At 31.0% G+C, this 25,571-nt stretch overlaps 1 long non-coding RNA gene across 4 annotated transcripts; it reads left to right on the top strand.

The window, feature by feature from the left end:
* The first annotated feature begins 5,382 nt into the window (after window positions 1-5,382).
* Window positions 5,383-20,670, top strand: LOC127712391 (uncharacterized). 4 transcript variants are annotated; one of them, XR_007987059.1, is made up of 4 exons: window positions 5,383-5,471; window positions 16,147-19,334; window positions 19,474-19,753; window positions 20,316-20,456. It is a non-coding gene; the product is annotated as an uncharacterized LOC127712391 (long non-coding RNA). The 4 variants fall into 4 exon arrangements; XR_007987060.1 differs by lacking the exon at window positions 20,316-20,456 and adding an exon at window positions 20,600-20,670 and having other exon boundaries at window positions 16,147-19,753; XR_007987058.1 differs by having other exon boundaries at window positions 16,147-19,753; window positions 20,456-20,503.
* Window positions 20,671-25,571: the final 4,901 nt, after the last annotated feature.

Here is a 25,571-nt window from a genome sequence, read left to right as displayed (position 1 = left end):
CCTAATTCCTAAAATTTTGAGGCAATTACCCCCAAAATCAATTACAGCCTTCCCTTTGTGATATGGAACCTTGTGGTACAATGTCAGAGAGATCCATACACTTACACACAAGTTATTGTCTGGAAGTTACAAAAATGCTTATTTTTGGCCCCTTTTTGGCCCCTAATTCCTTAACTGTTGGTACCATAACCCCCAAAATCAATCCCAACCTTCCTTTCGTGGTATTGAACCTTATGGTAAAATTTCATGGAGATCCATTCACTTAAACTAAAGTTAGAGTGCGAAATCCAATGTGTCTTCGGACGACGCAGGACGACGCCGGACGACGACGACAACGACGACGACGACGACGACGCCAACGTCATACCAATATACGACCAAAAAATTTTTAATTTTTGCGGTCGTATAAAAAATAGTATCGGAAAAAGAAATGTTTTGAAATATTATCATTGTATTATTGACAAACAGTTCTGTTGACATGTTAAAAATAAACCTTGATTCACAGGATTTTAATATAACATGCAGTATTGAAACGAACATCGAGAACTTGTACTGTCGTACACAACATAGGATGCAATATAATGTCTGTACATCAGGATGCATTCAATTTATAGCGAGTTGTTTTCATTTTTTTACAGCACTGGGTCGATACCTCTGCTGGTGGACTATTAGTCTCCGAGGGTATCATCAGCTTAGTAGTCAGTTCTTCGGTACTGAAATGACTTACAACAAACATTTCTAAAGTTTATGAATGTTGAAATATAAAAAAACCAGAAGTTTCAACTCCCTCTGGCAATGTTGACATTAGATGAATTTGGCAATTTTTTTAGGTACTTTTGGTTCATATATCTCATCAACTGTTTCGGTTCTTATACATCATTGGCTTTCAAACAATCGGCTTTGAGCCGTCCTGATGCAAATAAATCCAGAAAAGCGTTTTGGACGAATCAGATTTATATCGGGTTGTTTTAATTTTGAACGTGTATCTGAGTTTTATTTATATTTTTTTTAAATGTGGAACAATTGCATTACATAGATACACAATGGTCAGGGTGAGTGAAGTTATTTTCAGCAATAATATAGACATACAAAATGGAACATATGACTATTAATAATGATGGTCAATATTTGTTACCGTAAATAGCTATTGACAGTTTGTTTTACCTACATATATTTATGATCATGTTCTTATTTGTTATAGTGCGTGATAACATTTTTTGAGGGAATTCGATGTTTGCTATACAACGGTTCATTTCAATACACTTTTTGATATATTATTTTGCAGTGTTTTAAGAAATGATTTCTTACTCTGTATACATGTATTATTTGTGAAGTCGTATTTTCTATATAAAGTCAATAAGTATGAAGACTTTTGACGCCAAAACTTTTTATTCCCTTGAATATGCCGATGAAAGTCCCGAAAACTATACCAATGCAGAAAAAAATTTAAAATCATAGCAAAACTTTTGGTTGGCTAATTTTTGTTCTTTGTAACAAAAAAATTAACTTAAAACATTTGTAATTTTCTCCCTACCCAGTTTACCCTCTATTACTAATTAAGATGTGGACTGGTCATAGTTATTGTATCTTACGCAATTTGATTGGAGTAAGTTATTATTAGTTAACCTTTAAACTGTTTAGTATTTTTATACACGTGTAGTTATTAAATCAGAATATGCATGAAGGTGTACAGTAACTCAAACTGTACACTGGACAAATTCATATAATTACCTATCTATGAAACTAAAAGTATGAAAGGTAAGAATTTCCACTTCTTATATTGTCACAAAATTTTTCACATATAGAGTAGATACGTTATTTTTAATAGCCTGTTGTGAAGAAAAAAATTGAAATTTACAAATCACAAGTTTTATTCCATTAAAGAAGTCATTTTTCGAAGAGAAATGCCGAAATACATTTTTCTCACGCCTACGCCAGGTAAAATTGTTGTCTATCTCAGCAGGTCTCATTTTAATGTTATAATTACAAGTAATCTCAAACAAAAGTAGTCAGTAAAAAAGGCAAATACGTTCGATCTGTCAATTTTTGGACATCAAAATTCAATACGATCGTTTTAAGGTCAATTTCGTCTACTTCACAAAATCTTGTAAGGCACTTTAAACAATTTTTAATGAAACAATCGCTTTGTCATTCCCGATTTATTTTGTACCACACTTTTTAAGTCATAAGTATTTATAAGGTTTAATATATCTATTACATAGATTTTTTACGTTTAACGTACTAAAATCATGTATATGAATTACAAGGTATCGATTTGATATGACACGTTCACTTTGCTGAGATTATTTATTGTATATTTTTTTGTATATGAGATGGCTTAAACAGCTGCTTTATTGTTGCATCCTTCTGAATTTAAACGCATTATGTTTATTGTTCAAATGATTGATTCAAATGTATGATATTTTTCTCTCATTTGTCGAATTTCAATGTACTTAATTTTATCAGATAACGAAGTAAAATGTCTCTGTAACGTTTTTGGGATCAATGAAAAAGATTAAGTTATGTAACATTTTAGCACGTTTCTTGACTCATTTCTTGCTATATGTTTTAATATTAATTTCATTCAATCTGATCAGCATTTTGCCTTGTAAAGTTTTTCAATCAGTGACTACTAATACTATGGATATATTAAATGAGCACTATAGTAATTTACCACTGTTCAGCTCTGATAAATCGAATTAGAAGATACAAATTAAGATAATAAACAATAACTGAAGTAACTTCTACAAACCTGCACTTCTTTGGTAAAGGGGTCAAACGACTAAATTCCACACTCATAAGTGTTACGGTCACCTTCACGTACGGTTTGGTTGACCGATACGACGAGTCTGTGTCTCAACTCAATAGACTTGTTTTCGCGGTCTTAGATCTTTAGATATCAGAACAGTTGAGTGTTCGGAAAATGGGTGAATTCGCACGACAGAAGATGCATACATACCATGTCGAAGCAATCGGTGTTTCGGAATATGACAGTTGTTGTCCATTCGTTTGATGTGTTTGTGCTTTTGATTTTGCCATTTGATTAAGGACTTTCCGTTTTGAATTTTTCTCGGAGTTCAGTATTTTTGCGATTTAACTTTTTTCTCTATTTGGAGTTCGGGAAAGTTCTTAAGTTGTTGTTTATTACATTAAAAATGTGTCTTTTCTTAATCAATTTGAGAGATTTGAACATCGATAAACTGCTGCCGTCTTAATAAAAGCTAGACTGGGTCCGCTAAACAGCCCGTCTATGAAATCTGGTAGAAGCATCAAACGGCCTCAACCCCTTTGGATTTTACTAACCCTCTATGGATCTGTAGGGGGTCAGTAGCGAACCATATAACTCATATTATTGTCCAAATACGCAATTGGTGCAGAAAAATCGGTACTGTTAATGTTATTCTGAATAAATTAAACCTATAGCTAACCAGGCAATAATTCGTTTTCTGGATCCTAAAATGATGATATTATCAGCAGCATGTAGTTAAGTAGAAACGATATTTGACAATATTGCATTGCAAACAGAATGTTGACGAATCTTATTGCCCCATTGAATCGTCTGAGATGTCTTTTAAATTGTTGACATAGTTAAAATTGAGAATGGAAATGGGGAATGTGTCAAAGAGACAACAACCCGACCATAGAGCAGACAACAGCCGAAGGCCACCAATGGGTCTTCAATGCAGCGAGAAACTCCCGCACCCGGAGGCGTCCTTCAGCTGGCCCCTAAACAAATATGTATACTAGTTCAGTGATAATGGACGTCATACTTAACTCCAAATTATACACAAGAAACTAAAATTAAAAAAGATACAAGACTAACAAAGGCCAGAGGCTCCTTTCTTGGGACAGGCGCAAAAATGCGGCGGGGTTAAACATGTTTTTTTGAGATCTCAACCCTCCCCCTATACCTCTAGCCAATGTAGAAAAAACAAACGTACAACAGTACGCACAGTAAAACTCAGTTTAAGAGAAGTCCGAGTCCGATGTCAGAATAGGAAACAAAAGAAAATAAACAAAATGACAATAATACATAGATAACAACAGACTACTAGCAGTTACTGACATGCCAGCTCCAGACCTCAATTAAACTGATTGAAAGATTATGTCTTCATCATATGAATATCAGGCACAATCCCTCCTGTTAGGGGTTTAGTATTATACCATCATAAAATATATGAGAAGAACATAACCCGTGTCATGCCAACAACTTGTTTTTAGAATAAATATGTTTCATTCCGATGCAAAGGCCCTATAAGTGAATCAATATTAAAGCCAAAATATGCAATCTTGTTTCATACTGATTAGGATAATTCCACAATGGTAACTACTGTACCCCATTTTTTTTTTTTTTACATTTTTACCAATTATGTCTGTTTGTTTTGCTTACACATCGTTGTTAATATAATGGAATCCACTACACAGTTATACAAGTCACAGGCACTTGTCTCAGAAATTACTTTTTTCCTATATACCTTAATATAATACAGGCACTTGTCTCGGAAAATTTTGTTTTCCTATATACCTTAATATAACACAGGCACTTGTCTCAGACGTGTGTCCCCCTATATACCTTAATATTAAAACATGGCAATATTAAGGTATATTGGAAAAACAATTTTTCTGAGACAAGTGCCTGTGATACAAGTGGGAGCTTTTATATAATAGTTAGCTATAAAAACAAGTTTAAAAACCCATATTCTACATGAAGAAATGCATTTACCTAGTGACATGAGTCAGGAATATGACAGTTGTTTTCCATTCGTTTAATGTGTTTGAAATCTTGATTCGGTGATGAACACAAAAAAACATAAGTTAATCTGACAAAATTGGGATCCAGCAGCCATTACTGTGCAAATTGATATCACAGAAATATAACACAACAGTACAAATAAAGCTGCCCTAAGATAACTTGCAATTCAATTTAGGTCAATTCTAAATATATAACACATAACGTTACTTTGTATTTATACATCACCTGCTTACGAATGTTTAAGTTTGAGTTTGCCATAAAAGCGACACACACGCATGTAATCTATAACGTGTATTGTTATTTGCATTACTTAGTTCAATTGATTATATCACTGTGTTCTTCTATATTTCTGCCCGGATTTTTAACTAAAAATAAAAGTTAAGGACTTTGAAAAATCTATTTTTAGTTGAAAATTTTCAATAGATAACTAGTGTATACTGATTATTTGATTGATGTTACCATTCCGCAACAAAATAGAACGTAAAAACTTTTATGATTTAGACAAGGTAATTCAAAAGATTTAAACAAAATGAAACAAAAGATTTTGGCAAATTTTGAAATGCTATAAAATAGGTGAACCTAACACGCACAAGAATTATCTTAATTTCACAATGCATGATTGTCATTTATCTTGAAGGCGTAGGAATATTGGTTATACTAACAGCCTTTGTTCTGGATTTTAGTAAGTTCAGTGTTGGAGAAGCGATAGGCTGTCATGGTAAGAAAGTTTAAGATTTACATCTGAGGAAAAACTATAAAAAAAAACAATTATGTTATGATTAATATAATAAAAAGTTGTTTGAGATGCTCAAAAAATAATGCGTTCATTAACTACATAATTATTTAGGGGTGTCATAATAATTTTCTTTTTACACAACAACACTAGGAAATAATGAAATTAAGTTACATGCGGGTCAACGGTCCGTGTAACACTCATCAATTCAAATTTTAAAAAAGTTTTCAAATGAGTTTTAAAAATTTTTGAAATAAGTTTTAAAATTTCCAATTTCTAATTGTTTTTAAAATTTTGAAAATTTCACCAAATGATTAAAATTTTAGAATTGTACACTTCGTTCTAAAACTCAAAAGTTTAGATATGTAAGCAAACTTTGAAAATACTAAACTGAACTAACAGTAAACGACCTATTTTGAATCATTGATTATTGATTGCTTAACGTACAGTGGCAAATATTGTATGCACTTTCAGGACGATATGAAATTAACAATAAATTCAATAGGAAGTCGTGTAGTTGAATCCGTTCAGGATGAAGGTCGGCAAACTTTAGATCGTCGCTGGAAAAGGATGGTATATTTGATAGGGACAGAAATTATGCCTTGCAACTGGCAACCAACCAGTTGTTGTAGGGGTTCCTAGCGTTCAGAGAGCATAGCACTCTCCTTACACGCCACATTCTGACTGGACGTAGCTGCATACTCGTAATTTGCTGAACAACTATTGTCGTACGATAAGTTACAAATGCGCAAATAAGAAATACGGACTACCCTTTAATACAAAAATCAAATATCTCGTTTCCTTTTATCTTTATTTATAACAGAGGTGGGTCTAGGGGACAGGGGCGCTGCCAACTCCTAATTGAGCTTCATATTTGAAAAATGCAACTTCACCTGCATAATGGATATACATTTCCCAACTTATTCGATATTCAAGAGCTTGCAGCTCCTACTCAGACTTTGTAAAACGTCACCAGTGTCTGAGCAGAAAGTTGATGAACCAGGGGTATGTCAAAGAACGTCTCGTCCTTTTTCTAAAAAAGTTCATCGGAAGGTACCAAGACCTTGTTGATAAATATTCCGTATCAACTTCACAAATAATACTTGATGGTCTTGAAGTATAGATTCTGCATACTGACGTTGTTTATCATCTTAACAACGCGTAATATTGTTCTTTTATTTGTCTTTGTTCTATCATTAATATTACTTTTACTGTTTGGTTTGTTTTCTGTGATATCCATTTGACGTGGCTAGGTACTTATACATTCCGTCAATGTGTTTGTATTATCTTTCATTTTTGCTGGTGTGTTTTGTATATGCGACTTTTTGTGTTTCTGTGGTTCTTATAACGTGACTCTGTACTTTAAAAGATCCCGTCATTATGTTATTGTTCTATTATATGTCATTATGTTATTGTTCTATTATAAATTTGAAAATACTTTGAACGACAAACGACAAATTTATTTTACTCGCGTAGTGGTATTAACCATATGTGGATTCTTAAAAATTCTAAAGAACTTCTGGACAATTTTAAATCTCGGTCTATTTCTGAAATTAATTCTAACATAACTTTTGATTTTTTAATCCTGTATACCAACATTCCCCATGTGAAATTATAAAATTGTTTTGAATAAACATTGAATGACAAAATTTCTTCTTATGTGACGTTTACATTTTCTGACGTCAGACACGCGAAGCAATGAATGTGGTTTTTAATTTGATAGATGCTTTTGTGCTTTTTTGTAAATAATTGTCTGTTTTGATATTGTAACACAGTGACGACTGCTGTACCCATATTTTGACTATTTTATTTATAATGTCTGTTTTGTTCACGCATCGTTGTAAATATAACGGAATTTGATAAGACTGTCGTACAAGTGAGAAATAGCGAAATGATCAAAACTGTACCATGTGTACGTTCAGTTTAGTATTATTAAAGTTTGCTTAAATATCAAAACCATTGATTTATAACGAAGTTTCTAATTTAAAATTTTAATTATTTGGTGAAATTTAAAAAATAAAAAAAAAAATAAAAAATTGGAATTTTGATATTTTGAAACTTTGATAAAAAATACCAAAAAATCAAAATTTGAAACCTTTTTAAAATTTTTAATTGATAAGTGTTACACGGACCTTCAAAAAATGCCGAAAGAGATCAAATATGTAAATTCTAGTCTTAACATTTCTCCTTTACTTTAAAACATTTGAAAACGTACTTAATGATATTGTGTTTACTAAACAATAAAAGGATGAAAATACATGTACATTAGACAAGTAACTCAACCCATAATCCATGACAGAAAAATGTGACAGCTGTCTCGGATAGATATTTGATATCGTAAAAAAAATGAAATAAACTTTTCAGATTTAAAAAAAATCGTTGAACTAGCTATAGAGAGAGTAAAATCACAAAAATACTGAACTCCGAGGAAAATTCAAAATGGAAAGTTCCTAATCAAAATGACAAAATCAAAAGCTCTAACACATCAAATTAACGAATGGATAACAACTCTCATATTCCTGACTTGGTACAGCCCTTTTGTATGTAGAAAATGGTGGATAAAACCTGGTTTTATAGCTAGTTAAACCTCTCACGTGTATGGCAGTCGCATCAAATTCCATTATATTAACAACGATGGTTGAACAAAACAACTGACATAATAGGTGAAAATGTCAAAAATAGGGGTATAACAGTCCATATTGTGTTATAATCTTAATCACTATAAAAACAAACAAGAACGATCGTCTTAAAGCAAATGATAAAATTGACAATTGATTTAGTGATTGATCAATGGTTGTTTGACATGTTCTTGATTTGACCTTTTAACTTATTCTTTTAGAGTCTTATTGGTCATTATATCTTATGCACCTGCCGTACGTAGCGGAGGGGGCATTATGTTTTAACCTTGTCCTGTACGTGCGTTCGTCCATTGCTTCGTCTGTACGTCCGTACGTTTCACAGATGGTTTCCGGTTATTAGTCTCCTACCGAAAAAGTCGAAGGGGACTTTAGGTTTGCACTCCGTCCGTCTGTCTGTCCGTCTATCCGTCTGTCCATCCGTCAGTCCGGCAAATCAGCTTTCCACACTTTTTTTCTTCGTTCTTGAAGATATTGATTTGATATTTACTATATAGTTTTATCATGAAATGTTATACATCAAGTTCGAATTTTGTTCCGGTCTGATGATTTAGTCGAGAGTTATCATGGTCCATATCTAATGTTAGAGTACTACATTTTGTATGTTAAACCATATTTCTGTACAAAGAGAGATAACTCATTTTTGTAAAGACATTCTTTTGTTAAATATTTGAAGTGTTTTTTTTATTTTGTATAAACTAATTTTCTGAATGCTATATACATAAAAAAATTATAAAGTGAAAGATAATAATCTATTTTTATCAAGGAATATATTTCATTACATAACATTGTGTATAGATAAAAGTTGTTGACATTTTATAGATAAGTTACAAATATATATTAGTTTGTGACAAATGAAAGAAAAAATATTTGGAACTATTAATTATGTTTGATCTAATGTTAGAGTGTTTTCCACCCTTTTTTTTCATCATGCTTGAAGATAATGATTGATAATTGGTATATAGTTTTATCATGACAAGTTACAGATCAGGTTCAAATTTTTGTTTCGGTCTGATAATTTTGTGCAGAGTTATGGTCCTTGGATTTGAAAAATTCACTCATATAATCAGTTTTCCACACTGTTTTTAGTCATGCTTGAAGATATTGACTTGATATTTTCTTTTTGTTTACACCATGACAAGTTATAGAACAAGTTAGCATTTTGTTCCAGTATAATAAATTTTTACCCGGTAGGGGACTATGTATTGCCATGCAATATTCTTAGAATGCTTGTTAACTTAAGTTTGACTTAACCAAATTTTATGAAACCTATTCACATTGCTTATTACCATAAAATACAGATCAAGTACAAATTTGGGAAGCGTCACTTTTACTGTTCTTCAGTTATGTTCATTTTAATTTGATATCATATGCAAGCGGTGGCATCATCTGTGGCCCATGGACATATACCCCATTTATTGTAGAAGAAACGTGCGTCTGGCATACAAAATTGTTTACCTTGGTCCGTATGCGTGAAACATCCTCACTTAAGTATTCCTCAGACTTAGTTTTCTTTAAGAATTCCCTTAGTTTAATAAAATTCTTAAGTCGTATGCATAAAATTACTTAAGTCACCATGCAACAAAAGAATACTAAATCGTAACCTTTCTCTTATTAGCGAATGATATATTATGTTAGCTCATCCCATGTACTCATCCGTGCGAAACTTTGTTTTGATTATTTAGTATATTATTTAAACAATATATACTTTTATTAAGAATGAATGAAAAATTGATATTAGTGTGTAAAACAATCAAATCATACGTATAACCAACTAAAATGTTAACACAAAAAGAATATTTTTTATGCAAAATAAAGCTTCCCAAACTGATGCTAAAGAGGGAACGGGCTTGGAAGTGAACTGATGGCTTTATTGATTTTAGAGCAACGTCTCGTGGTTATTTTTCCATGCATGTTTAAGAGGTAGTATCAATATTTTTTTTAAAAATCACTTCCCTTTAGCCATAAAAAGGGAAAATCTTCCATGAACTAATATCAAGACAATAGGGCATTTTTTAAAGATTTTCAATCTTTACTAAATTACACATTTTTTGGTTCAAGGTTGCGTGAAAGGTATACACAAATTGTCGAAGATATTTTTAATCGAAACCAAAATTATAATTGAAGTTATAACATGAATGTTCTTACAGATATGCCATGATTTATTTACAGGCGCGGATCCAGCCATTTTTAAAGGGGGGTTCCCAACCTAGGAGGAAGGGGGGGTCAAACTATATGTCCCCATTTAAATACATTGATCGTTCAAAAAAAGGGGGGTCCGACCCCCGGAATCCTCCCCCTAGATCCGCCATTCTGGAGCACCTGATATCACCCCCAGTTTTTGGTGGGGTTCGTTTTGCTGTTGTATCCTTATTTTTGACATTTTTACCTATTGTGTCTGTTCACACATCGTTGTCAATATAATGGAATTTGATGCGACTGTCATACAAGTGAGAGGATTAGCTAGCTTTAAAACCAGGGTTAATGCACCATTTTTTACTTACGAAAATGCCTGAACCAAGTCAGGAATATGACAGTTGATATCCATTCGTTTGATGTGTTTGAGCTTTTGATTTTCCATTTGATTAGGGACTTTCCGTTATAAATTTTCCTCAGAGTTCAGTATTTTTGTGATATTACTTTTTAGGTAGTTTCTTTCTTCTGTGCAAACTTTTAACTCCAATATTTAACAGCAATATATCACTGAATACTTGAGAAAATATGAAAAAAAAAATGATACGGTTTAAGTATCATGAGTATGTTATATAAATTTCGAATTCCTTGGAGTAGATCTTTAAACTTTTTTTTTCTGTCCCAGTGAAATTCCCAGGGAATTTGCCGTATGTCTTTAGAATAAACCTTTATCATTGCAAATGAAACCAATGTCCTTCCTCCACAAGAAAACAGGTTTTAAGGATGTTGGCTTCTCTTGTTTTTGAATTTTTGCCAGATATTTGAAATCCTCTGGTTTTATCCATGTAGTATCATTTAAACAATTTGCTAACTAACCCCTTCTTTTCTTTCATAATTTGAATAAATATAGTTTGAAATGCCATCTTTGAAAATCTTATTAAGTCCTTGTATTTTTTTCACACATTTTGAATTTTAATGTTTAAAAAATCTAGAGATAATCATTTCCTGCCTAACTGTCAAAGCCTTATATCTCAAAATAAGAACAGTTCAACACGGAACCTTTAATTTTTTCCTGCGTTTATAGTTCCTTTATTTATATGCTATCAATCTATTATAAACAAGGAAATTTTGAATCTGGAATAATTTTGAATTCTTGAAAATTGATTAGAAATGTATGATGAAAACTAACCCAACTAAATAGGGTTAGCCATGCGCGCATGGTTAAGTTTAATTTTACTTTTACTATCATTTCTGTATGAACTAAATAATCCCCCTTAGCCAAACCTATTTAGTTGGGTTAGTTTTCATCATAAATTTCTCATCAATTTTCCAGAATTCAAAATTATTTCAGATTCAAATAATTCCTTGTTTATAGTCTTTTAAAAAAATTGTTATCCTGAAACAGAGTTGCGAACATCCTTAACATGCCTACAGATCATCGTCGACTTCTTCATACCGTTTTGTACTAACAATCGATTCCAGGTTGTGTATTTTAACAATATAACGTTCAATGTTGTTTATGTAAGTATTCACGAACAGGGAATCAATAGAATAATAATAATAACATGAATTTCATGCGTGTAAAAACCGTGAGTACATTTTGCTTATTTTGACAAAACTGAACTAAACTGGCTGCTAAAAGCGAATTTTATTTCACTATTTAACTTTCCTTAAAGATTGAACAAAATACTAGTAAATCATATTTTATTATTTTCTATATCTGGTAGCTAGTGCCCCTTTGGAATCAAGTATATATTTAACAAATCAAGAGATAACAGAGGGCATCTATATTATTTCATTCTACCCATGTTTCTCTATTTCGTTGTTGTGAATACCGAAAAGCCTCCTGTTTTTACACGCATGGTATTTATGCCATTATTTTTCTTTTGATATCTCTGTACGTTCATGCTTACACAAATTACTCTGAATGTTATATTTTTAAAATACACCTCGTTGTATCAATTGTAACCAGTAGATAAAAACAGTATGAAGGAAGAAAATTATTTAGTTTTACACTAAAGATGTAAGGCGAAGTTCCCCTGAAAGACAATGTTGTAATCACTTCCAATATGATTATTAATCTCGCTACTTTTGGATAATTGCATAAATTTGTCTAAAATCTAGCAAGAATGTATGTAGGTCTGAGTAATCTTGATGCATAAAGATATTGGTAATATCTTACCGTAAACATATAAATCTAATAATATATGTTTTAGTAAAGATTGTCGGACTGAATAAATTAATGGAAATTTGATCCTACCCCTTTTTTGTTGTAAAATGAAGTAACAGAAAATTATATTTCAAATCGAAATTGTGTTCATACCAAAAAGATATTATTAGCAGGGGGTCTGGACGGTGGACCGGCAGCCCGCCAGAAACTGAACGATTAAAGTGGAATAAATTCTTATTAAAAAAGGTTTTTCAAATTATTTGTAAGTACATATTAACACAAGTGAACATACACTGAATGAATAAATTTGATCTATGATACAAAATCAATAAAATAAGTGGTGAATGAATGAAGGCAATAGAAGTATACCGTTGTGATAGTCTTAGCTTTCGTTTTTCTTAATGAATATCTTAACTTGTAGCTTTATGCATACGAGCCCTGATTTCTTTGGTGAGAGTTTATTTTTAGTATAATTATTTAAATGACAGAAGCATTTACCATGAATTGATTGTTACATAATTGGTGCTTGTTCATCCCGATATTTAATGTGTATAAGAGTTTTATTATTATATTTTTTTAATGTCGAATAGTGGCATTACTAAAATAGACATCGTTCAATGGTGAGGGTTTTCTCTTATGCATGCATAACTCGCAATGCAAACCTAGATTCAGTATACGTATGTCATCATAGGAAAAAGACACAAGCAATAGATTTTAAGAATAGACTGCTGATTCGGTGCTTTGAAAAATTAATATTCTCGATATATCTATACTTAGCATAGACTCAAAAAAGTACACAATAATGGCTGTTATAATATTTATCCTACGTAAATCCATAAGTATCGTAACCTACATGCAAACGCTATGCTGATTTTGCTGTAAAAAAAATAGCAATTGAAAAAAAAAAAGCAGCAGAACCTTTATTCTTAGTCTGATCCATAACAAAATAATGTACGAAATAAAAAATGAACTGCAAAATTCGATTAATTCTTTTGGCACATTAAAACCTTTTCAAAACATGACGTCATACAAATTAATACGTTAAAGCTGAAAGATTTTGTTCCGTTACGTGAACCCTCAAAATGCGGATGATATTGAATTAAAATGGAGTTTTGAGATATGTGTTGTTTTATTTTCTATTCACTTGCATTATTCGCACATTTACCGATTTCAGCACGTCAACATGGTGACTTCTTAGTTACAAAATGTCAACTGTGAATTTGACGGTAGCTTACGAGAAAGAAATGTAAATTAAATAAGGCAATTGTTGGGGTTGAGAATAAAAAGAATTAAACACATTTTTCTAGCGTTTATTTAAGAAATAATTCATACAAACTATAAATATATATTGGATATTTTTTTAGCTTTATCAAACAAGAGGTAAAATAGACCAGGGCCCGTATGCATCAAGCTAATTAAATTGAGATTTTCCTTAGTAAACTCTTAAGTTACGGAACTCCGCATTTTTTTATTTAAGTGGTATGCTTAAAAAATCTTAAACTAAGTATTTCCTTTGTAAAATCTTAGTTGTTTTAGGTCACGCCCCCAAAAATTAAGTGGTATGCATAAAACCCCTTAAACTAAGAATGCGCCTAAGATTACACTTAAGTCTAAGGTACCTTTAATTTTCAAAAATAGTTAAAAATGAGTCGAAAGTATGCGTTTTTTGCAGAAAATTAATAGATTAACTACAATTTAATTGATTAATAATTATATCATTTATAAAATACTAATAATTCGTTTGTTTATTTGCTCCATATTAACGATCATCGTAATTTTCTTCAAATCACGTATATCAACAAATCAAGAGATAACAGAGGGTACATATATACTTCATTATATCCTTATTTCTCAAACTCGTGTGTGTGTGTGGGGGGGGGGGGGGGGGGGTATAATTTGAATTTTCAATTATTTGGTTTTATTCTAAAGATGTAGGGCAAATGTAGGAGAAATTTTCACTTACAGGAACAAAATCGATTAAGTTTGAAGTTTTATGATCTACCAAGAGGCGGATTTCAGGGGGGGGCATGAACCTCTATTTTGTTGAATCAATTTGGTTTATTGTTTAGGGAATCACTGGAGCGGTCCCCCTCTTATGGCAGTCAGTACCCCCGTTCCCCCCCCCCCCCCCCCACCCAAACCCTTTTCCCCAATCCCTTATGAATATTTCTGGATCAGCCACTGCTACTCCATGTATTTCGAAGTTTATATAACATATTTATGATACCTAAACCGTATTAAATTATTTTTCAGATTTTCTTATATATTTAGTGATATATTGCTGTTAACGAAAACATTGCTGAGTAAGCTAAGATGTTGATAATACCTTAACGTAAACATATGAATCTAATAATGTGTTTTAGTAAAGATCATAGGACTTTTGAAAAATGCACTAGTTTTATATGGATTTGTAGAAAATTGAACCTAACCATCACCCCCACATCCCCCACCCCCAAACTCCCGCACCCCCAAACTCCCGCACCCCCACCCTTTTTTGTTTTGGTTGTAAAAGGTAAGTGATATGAAATGTTTTTTTTTCAAATCGAAATAGATTTTTTAAAACCCAAAAAGAAAATGTAAGTAAGGGGTCTGGAAGGGGAGATGGCAGCCAAATTAAAGTAAAATTCTTATCGAAAAAAACATTACATCCATGAAATATGAATTAAAGATTAAGGAGAAGTAGGGGAAATTTTTGGATTACAAATATTGTTTTTTTCTTCCCATGCTCATCCATCAAAACGTCAACCTTATCTCCTATGCGCCAATTTTTCATTTGTTTCAACATTGTACTATGTTACGTACTATTGAATTGTTTTACATACCAATATCAGTTTAACCCCAGCTCTTTAAAATAAAAGTATGTATTGATCAAATTGATCAATGTAAATAATCACAACAAACTTTTACACCGATGAGTACATTACATGTGGTGAGCTAATATATATATATATCATACGGTAATTAGAGAAAGTTCCAATTTAAATATTCATTAGTTAAGTGAAGACTTAAGTAAGTTTATGCATACGACTCAAAAACTTTACTTTACTAAGGGAAATCTTAGTGAAATCTAAGTTTAAGGAACACTTAAGTTAAGATGTTTTATGCATACGGGCCCAGTCACACACACAGCATACTCACTTCATTTGTTTTACATTACCGTATTTGTCCTTTTATAATCGAAATTATTCATGGAAGCCATAGATTTGTTTGAAATGCCTTGGCCGTTATATTCGAATTTTAGATAATGCTGTAAATTTGTTTATTAATTCTGTTGAAATAATAAAAATTCATTAAATTTTCATCATTTAGGAAAACAAAACTGCATTTTTGCTGTACATTTATCTAACTGGAAAAAATCGTTGTTGATTCGTTTTACCTTTAAATTTTTGTACAAAGGTTACGATACATGTAGATTCACATGGGGTTAACTGTAACAACCATAAATATGTTCATCTGCATATTCTGCACTAAGTATAGATATACAATGTATGTAAAAAAAAAACACGCCGTTGTTCACAAAGCGAAAACAGTTAAAAGGCACGTGTTTGGAAGAGACAGCCATTCTTCCCTTCAGTGTATATGTTGTTCCTGAATTTGTTACCCCTTTCATCCCTTGATTTAACCGCTGCCGAAACCAATCGTTATCTATTGCAGCATAATATATTTTATATGATAATTAACATTGACATAGTCTTATATGTATATATATGTATACTTGTAGATTCCTTAATTGGTATCATAATGGCAGATGAGAAACTACTAAGGATATACTGTAGTTTATGTAATTGGTTATTACATGAACATGCAGATTCATTTAGGATGAATTACTTTAACATTCAAAGGAAGAGGAGAAAACAATTCAGAGGGGTTGCTTGTGCGGTTGCTTGTCAGATGCCTGTTCACTAGGCTGGTATTTTTGGTTTGGCATTTCGCGGCCGCGAATGTCAGATTAAAATTACTTTGCCAATCAAACGTGAAATTTACAATGCATCACTAAAAATTGATCTGACATATTTTAAAATTTCCATTCCATGTGTTTCCGAAATCTATTATACAATTTCCCTTTACAACATATATTTGTATCAACTGCCTGTTGAGCTTTATGCAAATTATAATACGTTATACTCTTATAAAGACATTGTTTTGATTCCAAAATACTCACAAGACATGGTATGTGAAGGTAACAAACTAGTTATTATCGACGAACATTGCCAGCGGATATGTAGTCGAGGACATCACGTAGTATTGGTTCGAAAGCATGGCAGAAATATTTACTGTTATGATAACTTTCTTGTCGTTTGTAGTATAAGTTGTATTAAAACAATACTCGAAAATAATTTTATTCAAATAGCTGTTTTTTGGTCTTCAAAATAATCATGCATTATTAGCTATGCCCCATTATTGGCTATCGGTAAAACAGATAAAAATCTGCTTTACATGCATGCACGATGGTTAAAATTAATGGTAGACAACGCAAATCTTAAATGAAACCAAAAGGTTGTTATTCACCATAGCAAAAACAGTTTGTTTGAACAACAATCGGGAAAAAATCCCATTGTATCAGCAGTAAAAAACAATATTATCTCATTGAAAATGTCAATGATTTAGTAAAGTAAGGGAAATTATAAGAATGTGATATATTAATATGATATAACGGTTTACACTTTTTTGAAAGGAGTTTAGAAAAATTGATGATCACAAAACTGGGTTTTACCGAACAAAACTATCATAATCATTACAAAAATCATTTTCAACATGTCCATTTAAATTTAGGTTTGGAACAACCCAGTTTAAATTGTTAATAAATATATAAAAAGCATAGAAAGTAGAATTTTGTCGTCAAATATGCATCTAAAAGTGTGTTCAATGCCATTATTCATCATCATGATTCATTGATTGAATAATTAATAGGGGTTTAACTCTAGTTAAAGCACGTTTGTTGGCCATTTTGTATTTACGAATAAGGCTTCGTGCTCGGAGAGAACCACCGACACTTGGTAGGAAATTATCCTAGCTCACAATACATATTTAAGAGTGCAGATTCGCATTTTGATCCTGTTGGATTTTTTTCAAATATGAAAGTTATTGTGCAATGATATTCCTTTTTAGACATATACATGTAAGTACTAATCAAACATGTACATGTAAGTACTCATCAAGGTTTCAAAGTCGGTTTATATGAACATAAAGATGTTTTTTACATGTTTTATAATTATAGTTATAATTGTATTGGCGTTCTGTTTTCTGCTTTTTTTCACAGGCAGCTGTCGAGAGACCACATGAGCGACCTCTTGAAAACCATTGTTTATGTGTCTGGTTATGGTGAAAGAGTTTGCCTTGCTAACGGCATTCTCTGTCGCAAATAGCCAAACCATTAATACTGGTCCAGAGAAGAGGTCACTTCAAATATGTAAGAATTGTTGCAGGCAAATGAATATAAAAAGGCTGTACCATATATCAAAATAAAAATTATAACAATTTGAAAATTTATTACAACTTTGGTTACAAATGTGTAAAATAATAAACTTGTAAAATTACTATAATGCGTTTAGTCACAAAACTCACCAGAACAAAATCGATCGAAATACACCACAATTTGTGGGATATTCTTATCAATATCTAAAGTAGGTTCCTGTTATAACAACTGTACCAGCCGTAGACTTACATTCCGAAACCTGATACATTTTTTCAATAATAAAATATTAAACTTCCACTCAGGTACGGGTACATACAAAAAAAGTGATGGAGAAATCGGCATCTCATTATTTGGCAAGAAGTATGATGTAATATTTAAATTTGTAGTAAATTCTGTGTATCTGGTGTTTATTAGCAGCATGCCATCAATTCTTTCATATTTGAAGTGTACGTTTGGTTTGACATGTATTTTTGACAGTTATGTCGTTGAATACATGTGATTTTAGTATTGTTATTATTACCTAATAGCAATATATAAAAGAAAAGAAAACAAAATAAAAATAAAAAAGGTATAAAAGGTCCCAGCGGTAATTATTGATATGTGTTATATGAATACCATATCTGATTCGTGTAACGTATCTTGTTAGAGATTCAAAAAAGTTATAAAATAAACAAATTGTATCTTGTTAACGATACAATATGTGTTATATAAAAAAATGTATCTTGTTAAAGGTATAAAATTGTTATATGAAAACAAATTGTATCTTGTTAAGGGCAAACATTGCATTGTTATATGAAATCAAATTATATATTGTGCAAGATAAATCAAATTGTTTTATACCAAAAAAAAAAAAGACATGTATCATGTTATAGATAAAACAAATTATTGTGTATTGGTCTAGATAAAAGATGTGCAAAAACTGTGGTATACAAAAAATTCATGGTTAGGATAAAAAAAAATTCTAACAAAACAAATTTCATCTTGTTAAAGAAAAAAATGTTAGTTCAAGATAAAACAAATTGTTATATAACAACAAATTGTATACTGCACACGATGTGTTATAAAACAAACATGTATCTTGTTAAAGATGAAAACACATTGTTATTTAAAAAAACAAATTGTGTATTCTTAAATATAAAAGATGTGTTATACATAAAAAAAAACAGGTATCTTGTAAAAGATAAAACAAATTGTGTGTAGACAAACAAAAACTAACAGGTGTCTTGTTAAAGTTACAAAAAAAACTGTGTTATACAAACCAGACATGTATCTTATTAAAGTTAACACAGTATGTAACATAATAACGAATTGTAAATTGTTCAAGATAACAGCTGTGTTATACAAGAACAAAACCAGGTATCTTGTTAAAGATAAAAAAAAACTTGTGTTATACAAAAAAGACGTGTATCTTGTTAAAGACAACACAGTATGTTACATAAAACACATTGTAAATTGTTCAAGATAACAGATGTGTTATACAAGAATAAAACCAGGTATCTTGTTAAAAATAAAAAAAACCTGTGTCATACACAAAAGACATGTATCTTGTTAAAGACAACTAAATATGCTACATAAAAAAACAAATTGTAAATTGTTTAAGATAACAAATGTGTTATAGAAGAATACAACCAGGTATCTTGTTAAAGATAAAAAAAATCTGTGTTATACAAAAAAGACATGTATCTTGATAAAGACAACACAATATGTTACATAAAAAAAAAACAAATTGCGAATTGTTTAAGATAACAAATGTGTTATACAAGAATAAAACCAGGTATCTTGTTTAAGATAAAAAAAAAACCTGTGTTATAAAAAAAAGACTTGTATCTTGTTAAAGACAACACAGTATGTTATATAAAAACAATTTTAAATTGTTCAAGATAACAGATGTGTTAAACAAGAATAAAACCAGGTATCTTGTAAAAGATAAAAAAAAAGCCTGTGTCATACACAAAAGACATGTATCTTGTTAAAGACAACTAAATATGCTACATAAAAAAACAAATTGTACATTGTTTAAGATAACAAATGTGTTATAGAAGAATACAACCAGGTATCTTGTTAAAGATAAAAAAAAATCTGTGTTATACAAAAAAGACATGTATCTTGATAAAGACAACACAATATGTTACATAAAAAAAAAACAAATTGTAAATTGTTTAAGATAACAAATGTGTTATACAAGAATGAAACCAGGTATCTTGTTTAAGATAAAAAAAAAACTGTGTTATAAAAAAAAGACTTGTATCTTGTTAAAGACAACACAGTATGTTATATAAAAACAATTTTAAATTGTTCAAGATAACAGATGTGTTAAACAAGAATAAAACCAGGTATCTTGTTAAAGATAAAAAAAAAAGACTGTGTTATACAAAGAAGACGTGTATCTTGTTAAAGACAACACACTATGTTACGTTAAAAACACATTGTAAATTGTTCAAGATAACAGATGTGTTATACAAGAAAAAAACCAGGTATCTTGTTAAAGATAAAAAAAAACCTGTGTCATACACAAAAGACATGTATCTTGTTAAAGACAACTAAATATGCTACATAAAAAAACAAATTGTAAATTGTTTAAGATAACAAATGTGTTATAGAAGAATACAACCAGGTATCTTGTTAAAGATAAAAAAAAAAATCTGTGTTATACAAAAAAGACATGTATCTTGATAAAGACAACACAATATGTTACATAAAAAAAAACAAATTGTAAATTGTTTAAGATAACAAATGTGTTATACAAGAATAAAACCAGGTATCTTGTTAAAGATAAAAAAAAAACCTGTGTTATAAAAAAAAGACTGGTATCTTGTTAAAGACAACACAGTATGTTATATAAAAACAATTTTAAATTGTTCAAGATAACAGATGTGTTAAACAAGAATAAAACCAGGTATCTTGTTAAAGATAAAAAAAGCCTGTGTTATACAAAAAAGACGTGTATCTTGTTAACGACAACATACTATGTTACGTTAAAAACAAATTGCAAATTGTTCAAGACAACAGATGTGTTATACAAGAAAAAAACCAGGTATCTTGTTAAAGATAAAAAAAACCTGTGTCATACACAAAAGACATGTATCGTGTTAAAGACAACTAAATATGCTACATAGAAAAAACAAATTGTAAATTGTTTAAGATAACAAATGTGTTATAGAAGAATACAACCAGGTATCTTGTTAAAGATAAAAAAAACTGTGTTATACAAAAAAAGACATGTATCTTGTTAAAGACAACACAATCTGTTACATAAAAAAAACCAAATTGTAAATTGTTTAAGATAACAAATGTGTTATACAAGAGTAAAACCAGGTATCTTGTTTAAGATAAAAAAAAAACCCTGTGTTATACAAAAAAAAAGACTTGTATCTTGTTAAAGACAACACAGTATGTTACATAAAAACAATTTTAAATTGTTCAAGATAACAGATGTGTTATACAAGAAAAGAACCAGGTACCTTGTTAAAGATAAAAAAACAAGTATCTTGTTGAAGATGAAAACACATTGTTATCTGAAAAACAAATCATTTTTGCAAAATGTAAATTGTTCAAGATAAAAACTGTTATACAAAATAAAAAAAAGCATATATCTCGTTATAGATGAAAAAACACATTGTTATTAAAAAACAAATTTTATATTGTTGTTAATAAAACAAATTGTTTTTTACAAAAAGACATGTATCTTGTTCAAGATAACACAATATGTTACATAAAACAAATTGAAAATTTTCATGATAAAAGATTTGTTATACAAAAAAAACAAGTATCTTGTTAGAAATAAAATTTTAAAAAACAATGTTATAAAAAGCATGCTACTTATTAAAGATAACAAAACATTGTTTTGGAAAAAACAAATTGTGTCTGGTTCAAGAAAACAAATTGTGTTATATATAGAAAAAATGTATCTTATATTTTTTTTATATATAAAAAAAAAACGTATCTTAAAAAAAGGAACTGTGTTAAAATATGTATCTTGCTAAAGATAAAAAAGTGAATATATAAAAAATGTATCTTGTTAAAGATAAAAACTGTGTTATATAAAACAAATTGTATCTTGCTAAAGATAAAAACTTTTACATGAAATAAATGTATCTTGTTATAGAAAACAAAATGTGTTATATAAATTGGGCAAATTGACTCAATTATATGATCTGGAGCTTCTTTTACAATTTTGATTCCCAAATTACACAATTGTCCTTACAAACAACATTGTAATGCTCGAAAGGCTTTACATTTGTACGAAACCTCTTTCAAAATTGTGTACGTCTATCTATATCTGCAATTAAAATTTGTCTAAAAAGTTACTGTTCAACAAACTACGCAAGTGGTGGTGTGACTCATATGTGAATACAATAAAATATTTTTTTGTAAGAGTAATTTAAAAAATTGAAGCATATATCCTCATGAAAAGTATAAAACGATTAAATTATGTTCTCTTTATCTCAATTTTCTTTGTCTTAACTGAACAACAGACAATGAGACAACTCTCCAGAAGAGACCAATCTGACACAGACATTGGCAATTATAGTTCATCGTACGGCCTTTATCAATGAGTAAAAAGTAAAATAACAAAAATACACCGAGGAAAACTCAATACGGAAAGTCTGTAATTAAATGGCAAAATCAAAAGCTCAGACACATCAAACGCATTGATAACAACTGTCATATTCCTGACTTGGTACAGACATTTTCGTATGTAGCTTAATTTCTCACTTGTATGACATTCGCATAAAATTTTATTATATTAACAACGATGTGTGAACAAAACAAAAAGACATAATAGATAAGAATGTCACAAATTTAGGGTACAGCGGTCAACATTGTGCTATAATCTTAATCACTATAAAAACAATCAAATGTGTAACAAAGAAACACAAAAAGGCATAAAGACAAAGCACAAGCACAAAAGAGAGACAAGAATACAATTACGGGATGTATAAGTACAGAGCCACGTCATATGTAACAAAGAAACACTAAAAAGGCATATTGACAAAACACATTAGCAAAAATAAAAGACAAGAATACAAAACATTTACCATAGTACAATAACACAATGACATGATGCATAAATACAGAGCCACGTCATTTGTAACAAAGAAACACAAAAAGGCATGTGTATGTTCACTTGTTTTTGTTAATGTGTCTTTTGATTGAGTTAAACCATTTCAAATGATATTTTATAATGTGTCTTTCTATGTTGTGATGTTACACTATTGTTTCAGGTAAGGGTGAAGGTTGGTACCTATTAAAACATTTACACCCGCTGCATTTGTTTGCACCTGTCTAAAGTCAGGAACTTGATGCTAGTGGTAGTCGTTTTTTGATGTGGTTCATACGTGTTTCTCGTTCCTCGTTTTTTCATATAGAATAGACGACCTTTGGTTTTCCTGTTTGAATGGTTTTACACTAGTCATTTTCGGGGCCTTTATTAGCTTGCTGTTCGGTGTGAGCTAAGGCTCCGTATGAAAACTATACATTGACCTATAATGGTTTACTTATACATATTGTGACTTAGATGGAGAGTTGTCTCATTGGCGCTCATATAACATCTTCTTATATTGATATCGACAAAGCACTTAGGCAAAAATGAAAACCCATGCCGCATAGTCAGGTAAAATGGACCCGAAATAGCAAGTGCAAAATAATTCAGACGATAAAATTAACGGCCTGAATTCTGACTTTGGACAGGCACATACAGAATGTGGCAGGGTAAAAGTAGTTTGAAGGCGCAATACATCCTCTTTACCTGGGACAGTGATGTGACAATACAACATAAGAACAGCTAAAAAGGGCTTAACTCGTCAGATGGATACACAGCAAAAATACATCTTACGAAAACACAGAGTGGGCGTGGCAGGGCACTGTTCAACTAAAGAATTGTCTATTAGATTGACTAAAATTATTTCCTCAGTGAAAGAGAGTCTTCAGAAATACTGTGAAACTGTTTACTCGCGTGGTGGTATTAACCATATGTTGATTCTTAAAAATTCTAAAAAAAACAAACTTCTGGATAATTTTCAATCTCGTGTCTTTTTTCTGAAATTAGTTCTATCAAAACTATTGATTTTTCGACCCTGTATACCACCATTCACCATGTGAAATCGAAAAATCGTCTAAAAGAAATACTCCACAATGCCTTTCAACATAAAAATGGTAGCATACGCTATAAATTTATTACTTTGGGGTACCATAAGGCATATTTTGTTAATAGTGAACAAAAGGGTAAGACATGCTACACAGAGGAACAAGTGATCAGTATGCTGGAGTTTCTTATCGACAACATATTTTTTGAATTTGGAGGTAGACTTTTTCAACAAACTGTCGGCATTCCTATGGGATCGAACTGTACGCCTTTCTTTGCCGATCTCTTCTTATTTTCATATGAATCGGAGTTCCGTCGGACACTTGTCATAAACAAGAAGATCAAAGAAGCCAGGTTATTTAATTTCACTTTCAGATATATTGATGATGTTATTTCCATTAACAATCCGAACTTGGGTTCTGATTGGGTTTCATTAATCTATCACCGAGAACTAGAAATAAGAGAAACAACAGACACGGCTTCCTCCGCCTCATTTTTAGACTTATACCTCGAATTTGACATACACAACCAGAATCTATGACAAACGAGACTATTTTAATTTTGAAATCATCAATTTCCCCCACCTTAGTAGCAATATACCAACTTCACCTGCATATGGGATATACATTTCCCAACTCATTCGGTATTCAAGAGCTTAAAGCTCCTACACAGACTTTGTAATACGTCACCAGTGTCTGAGCAGAAAGTTGATGAACCAGGGGTATGTCAAAGAACGTCTCGTCCTTTTTCTAAAAACGTTCATCGGAAGGTACCAATTAAGACCTTGTTCATCAATATGCCGTATCAACTTCACAAATAATACACGATGGTCTTGAAGTATAGATTCTGCGTACTGACGTTGTTTATCATCTTAATAACGTGTTATAGTGTTCTTTTATTTGTCTTATTAAAATCATTTTTACTGTTTGGTCTGTTATTGTGATATCCCTTTGACGTGGCTCTGTACTTATTCATTCCGTCATTGTGTTGTTTGTATTATCTTTCATTTTTGCTTATGTGCTTTGTCCGTGTGACTTTTTGTGTTTCTTTGGTACATATGACGTGGCTTTATACTTAAACATCCCGCCATTGTGTTATTGATCTATTATAATTTTGGTATTCTTGTCTTTCATATTTGCTAATGCTTTGTTTATAACTATGCTCTTTTGTGTTTCTTTGATACACAATGACGTGGCTCTTTTTTAGAAGAAATACACAATAAACATATAGACAAGCGGCAAGATGGACAAGGTTAACTTCCAATTTACATTCTGCAGATGATATACCTAAACGAACTATAGACTATATTCTTTCCATACTTTGAACGACAAAATTATTTTATATTTTTTCCTGTGTGACGTTTACATTCTGACGTCAATCGCGCGATTCTACGTCAGAGCTAATGTTAATCTAACCATTCGGTCCCAGTACTTAAAATCTTTCAATCCTTTATGTGTGGATTTAAAATGCAAAAATTAGAAAGCAATGAATGAGGTTGTTATATTTGATACTTTTTGTACTTCTTTGTTAAATATTTGTTTGTTTTTAATGTGATTAAGATTATATCACAATGTTGACTACTGTACCCCTATGTGTGACATTTTTAACTATTATGTCAGTTTATGTTGTTCACTCATCGTTGTCA

This window comes from Mytilus californianus, unplaced genomic scaffold (assembly GCF_021869535.1).
Source record: "Mytilus californianus isolate M0D057914Y unplaced genomic scaffold, xbMytCali1.0.p SCAF_8, whole genome shotgun sequence".
Classification (NCBI taxonomy): Eukaryota; Metazoa; Mollusca; class Bivalvia; order Mytilida; family Mytilidae; genus Mytilus; species Mytilus californianus.
This window is presented reverse-complemented; position numbering and strand designations above follow the sequence as displayed.